Source organism: Dermacentor silvarum, unplaced genomic scaffold (genome assembly GCF_013339745.2).
Source record: "Dermacentor silvarum isolate Dsil-2018 unplaced genomic scaffold, BIME_Dsil_1.4 Seq327, whole genome shotgun sequence".
In the NCBI taxonomy this organism is placed as follows: domain Eukaryota; kingdom Metazoa; phylum Arthropoda; class Arachnida; order Ixodida; family Ixodidae; genus Dermacentor; species Dermacentor silvarum.
The window spans coordinates 30,705-36,263 of record NW_023606057.1 but is presented as its reverse complement, the minus strand read 5'-3'; positions in this window follow the sequence as shown (position 1 = coordinate 36,263).

Below are 5,559 nucleotides of genomic sequence, written 5' to 3'. Positions count from 1 at the left end.
TGTGTGGCGGTGGAGCAAAATCTATTTCTCTTGATATTCTGTTGAGGCAGTGTTCAGATCGTCAGTTATGCTTTAAAGTGCGATAAAGTGAAATATTCAGGGGAATCTTACATTGCACATTGACCCTTAACAGCAATCACGATAAGAACCAAAGCAGCGGCCTAAAAATTATTTCTTGCGTAAGTATATAGAACGCAGCCACATGGTTGAATATGTCCCCCTAAGTTGAAGTTTTTGGCGTTCTAATTTTTGTTGTCCCGAACTGGCAGGTGTGCGCTTTTTGCAAGCTTTTAAGTGGAACCACAACGGGTTTCAAGAACATGTTAGGGACACGTATCTCAAACGAGTGCTGATTCTCTGGCTCCCTATGAAGACAGTACTGCACCGCTGCTAGGTTTGGATTTCAGAACTGGCACGCTTGCTCTCAAGTGAATAATTCTAAATTTTGGTAAGCGATGTTGTTTTTTGTTGCAACAACGACATTTCAATTTCCCATACACGTAATTTCCGCGTCTTCTTGAAGTTCACCTGAGAAGGTGAAAAAGCTTCAGTTTTACTACAGACGCTGCTCATAAGGAGACTGACGGGCCCATCGGATGCACCAATTTCAATGTCTGCCCGATTCAATGGGACTGTCAATAAATTACCAGTTCTGAGCCCTGCTGGAACTGAATGAAGCATATAAATATAGAAATTAAACTGAAATAGAGTATTGGACTTCATGCGCGTTGTACCTCCACCGAAGCTTGCTCTAAGGGAGACGTTTTGATATGGACCTTCAGCCGGAGAAAAAAGAAAGCAAACGAGTAAAATGATCTTTTTTTCAATTCGGGGCGAAACTTCGTAACCCCAAAAAAGCGCAACTGATTGGAGATGTTGTAATTAAATATTGTAACAGCCTATAAGACAGGGCACACAGAATGAGCGATGAAACGGCTTCAAAGTATTTCCCTTATTCGAGCGGTTTAGGCACCGTGAAATATCTGAACACTTGCATTTGAAACTTCCGGTTAAAATTTTTATCCTCCCCGAGCAAGCGTCAAAATGCTACAGGTATAGAAAGCGTCGTCAACCTAGGTTTGATTTCACACTAACTGGCGCGCTTCTGACACGTCTGCTCGCAAGTGAATATTCTAAATTTTAGTAAGCGATTTTGTTTTTATTGCCATAGCAACTATATGGACACTTCAACCAAAATTCTGCCGTCGGCGTCGCCGTCGCCGTGAGGTTCCGTATAGATAAAATCTTCGCCGCGCGCTGTATGCCCGAGCGGAAGCGTGCGGGGACGCGCGCTATCACGGAGAGCGAACCCACTCAATCTCCCACGCGCAAGCAAGGAAGCGGGAAGCCAGCGCCGGAGGGAGCGGGGGGGGGACGGGGACGGGGGCGCACTTCTACTCTGCCAACAACCGCTTTCGTCGCTCGCCCGCACCGTCTCTTATCTCCACACGGCTTTGACCTTTGTATGCGCTGTGCATTCGCCGCTCAGTTTCCGTTGAAGCGATAGACCGCACGTACCTTCGCCCGCTGCAGCGTATGCGCTTGCTGCCAGCGTTTTGACAGTCGTTGTCTGCAGTCATTCAGTGTGATCTATTCATGTTTGTTTGTGCGCGCTCACACCACGCTCGTTCATACAGTTAGTAATAGTCGGGCCACATTTTCCAACGCACGCTACACATGCAATGCGCCCGGATCAGCTGTGCAGCTCCACAGTGTGTCCCTTCGCACGCGCTGCCCGGAAGCGCTTCTCATCAACACCACCGTTTCACACGCGCCTCTCGTGGTCATCGAGTCCTCTTCATGTCGGTCTACTTACGCGCAGCACACCTGCTTACTTAATCGCTCATGTTTACTACAATTCATATTGCTACCGAAGCCGCTCACCTTACTTCGTATGACATTGCTGCGTTGCTATCGCATTCATTGCTTCGCCCTTGGGGCGAAACTGTGACATTTTTCTGTAACTCTAGTGGTCCACCGGTTATCACTCCTGCGCATTACATGGCCTGCCCAGCTCCATTTTTTTCACTTAATGTCAAATAGAATCGGTATTCCCGTTTGCTCTTTGATCCACACCGCTTTCTTACTGTCTCTTAACGTCAGGCCTAAAATTTTTTTCTTCCATCGCGTCCTTAACTTATCGTCGAGCTTCTGTGTTAAGCTCCAAGTTTCTGATGCACATGTTAGCTGCGATAGAATGCAATGACTGTAAACTTTTCATACACTGCTACATAAAAGTGTTTTACCGAGCGTGAAAGAATGCCGCGAATACACGCAAAAATGCCGCGCGACTGGCCGCCCGAGGCACTTTATGGCAGTTACTTTGGTGCTTCAATGCAGAAAACGACGTTTTGATAAGAAAGTAACTGGAACCCCAGTGCATTTCTCGGCAAATTTCGCGAAATAATATGTCGAGACGGGTGTCAACCTGAGAATTCGTTTCAAGTGGATCCGCCTTCCGAACTCCGCGGCTTCAATTTGTAAATTATAATGTGGGTCATAAGGTAGTTAGTTAAAAACGTAATAAGTGAATTTTTCGTAAGCAGTCTATTATGCATTTTAATTTTTTGTGCATGTAATGCCCACCTGATGGAGTAGAGCACCTCAAGAAATGGAATTCGGCTATCTGCCACAGGCAAGCTTTAAAAAATACACACACACACACACACCACACACACCACATATATATATATATATATATATATATATAAATTTACAATCGCACGCGCATGTCCTCTCAGCGTTTGCGTATAGCTGCCTCAGCGGATAGGGCGGCAGAATAGAAGATTTTTGCAATCCTTTTTTTCCTTCGTCATTGTCCCTATCTCAAGAACTCATTCATCTCATCAATGCTGTTAGCCCAACAGAGCGTCACATGCACCCAAATGATTGCCTTTGTGCGAGCGGTCCGAGCTTGTAGCGTAATGCTAATATTTCGCGTTTATATTTCACTTGTCACACTAGCATAGTGAAGATAAAATAACTGTCACGTGCTGAAAAATATACAGAGATAGTTTTGTTTTCACCACGTAAGCGTAGAAACAATAAAGTTAATTATTACCGTATGCCCCTGGCATAAACAAGCCGCCAATACACGCCGTACAGGCTTAGTGCATGGCTACGGCGTTGCGCAGCTAAGCACGAATAGCAGGATCGACCCCCGCCGTGGCAGCCGTACTGCAATGAGGGCGAAATGCAAAAACACCCGTGCATTGGGTGCACAAGAAAATTCTGATCAAACTTATACCGAAATTACCCCCTACGGCGTCCGTTGTAATTACATCGTAATTTTGGCACGTACACCATCAGAAATATTGGTTTTGAAATGCCGCCACTGGTAACGACTTGCACGGTAATTTGTCTGAAATGATTTCGCTTTATCCGAGTGAGGTTGTTGTGGCTAGCTGTACTACGTAATTGCTTTCGCTTTCTCTCTCTTTCTCTTCTTGGGAGGGTAACACTGAGCAGTGTTCTGATGCTTGCACGTGGCCACTAAAATGTTTTATTTCTGTATTCCATTTTGCTATCTCCGCCTAAAGGGAATGTGCAGAATCCTCTTGAGTAATAATAAAAAGAGCGGTAAATAACTTGTATAAGTTGGCTCGAACAGACCAACCAGCTATTTGTTCTCATCGGTCAAATTCTGCGAAGTCTCTGTCTGCTCGCGAAACCTGTTTTCCACATTCTCTCGCAGCTTTCCCAAAGTCGCCCGTTAATTCTGCTTTCTTGGAACAGGGGCATAGCCTTGTCAAATAGCATAACCGAGCACTGCTGACAAATTGTGCACTTATTCTGCAGACGCAGTATTTGAACGATGACTTCGGTTCACGCCTTTCGCACCAGCTTGAGGCACGCTTGAAGAAGCACCCCAACGTCGAACGGAAATTTCTGCCGCCACTTGCTTGCACGTGGGCAGCTTCTGTTTGCATCGATCATTCTGTCACTTCTCGCTGATTGAAACATCTTGGAAAGGCGTGTGGAATAGCTCGGTAGGACAGGGATAACAAGACTGCTGCTTAGGGATCTGTAGAGGAAGTAGGGTTAAACCTCCAAAGTATAGCTCCAAGATGTTTAGATTCTTTTGGCTGTGAACAGACCAAGCATGGGCGCTGAAATGAATTAAACCGCAAGAAAGGTTTTGCGATTAAAAGCACTATTGGCCCTAATGAAAATATATGTATGTTTGTGATTGTTTGATAGCATTGCGCAGTGCTGAAAAATCTGGGGTCCCAGCGGCCACGAAAACTCCATGGCTGGTGACCGACCAGAGGTGCCGGTCAACGTGCCGAGCAGAGAACGACCGAGCAACCTCTCGAACGACGAGAGAATCATCCTTTATGTACACATTTACATAGTGAGGTTCACAAGAGAAAGTTTGGCGATTGTCGTGCTGCTAGCTTAAATAAAAACCCACTCCAAAGTGCTCGCCCACTCCATGGGCGAGCACTTTGGAAGCCTCAGCTCACTACATGTCTGAGCACATAGCAGAACACGTCAAGCCACACCGCTGCACCCAAGGTGTTTCCTTATAAAACATTCGTTTTCCCTAGTTGACCCGACTAGGGAATCAGATGACCTTGTTGCGGCCAATCAGACGGGTCGTATTGTTCATTGAACTCCGCCTCTAATGTTGCACCTTCGAAGCAAGGACGGGGCAATCCGGAAACAGGGGGTTCACACTCCTTCCACGAAAGTCGGTGGCTTAGTTTCTTGCCCTCCGACAGTCATGTTGCCAGGGTCGGGAGAATGGCCTTCATGCTAATCCCCGCTTCCAATGAAGGGTAGCGGTTGTGGTCGGTCGCATTTAAGTGAGCTTTTTTGTCCTCGCGTCACTGCAAGTGTCGGGCAGCGTCGCCAGGTAGGCGGCCGCAGATGAAGGGGGTGACATCGGGAGAAGCACCCAAAGAATGCACTGCCGAGTTGGGGCGCTTGTTTGCCCGTCTCGTCGGTGTCGGCCACTGTCGTCGTCTGGGCGACGCGGATGAAAGGGCCTGCCTCGATTGGAAACAATCAAAGAATGCGCCTGGCCGATTCGGGACGCAACAGACTCCTCCCCCGCCGGAAAATCCGACCTGAGGGTGACCAGCTGTCAGGTTGCCCGAAGCGTCGGTGGTCTGTCGAGAGCTCGGGGTTTCTTCTTGAAATGATGGCCGATGACACACTCGAGCATGAGGTCCCAGCATTAACCTCGTTGTGGCCTTCTCCCTGGGAATACAAGCACACACATGAACCACAGGGCACAGGAAAGCGCCTTGCTCGCACCGAGAGCCGTCGGGTCTAGCGAACAAATCAACGCACCTGCCCTTGTCTAATAATAGCACCAAAGCAGCCATCAAATCACTAAACCTTCGCTGAAGCCCACAATTTTGAAATTAGACCAGGATTCACAACTTTCTCGCAACCTCCTTTGAGAAGAGGATTCCTATTGACAAAGCACCACATAGCGCTCAAGCGCCCGAAATCCGTTCAATCCACCAGGCTTCGCTTGACCCAATAATTTGGACCCAAAATTTTGTGCAGCCAAAGCTAGCTCTCATGAACCTCTGAGTTCACCAAAAC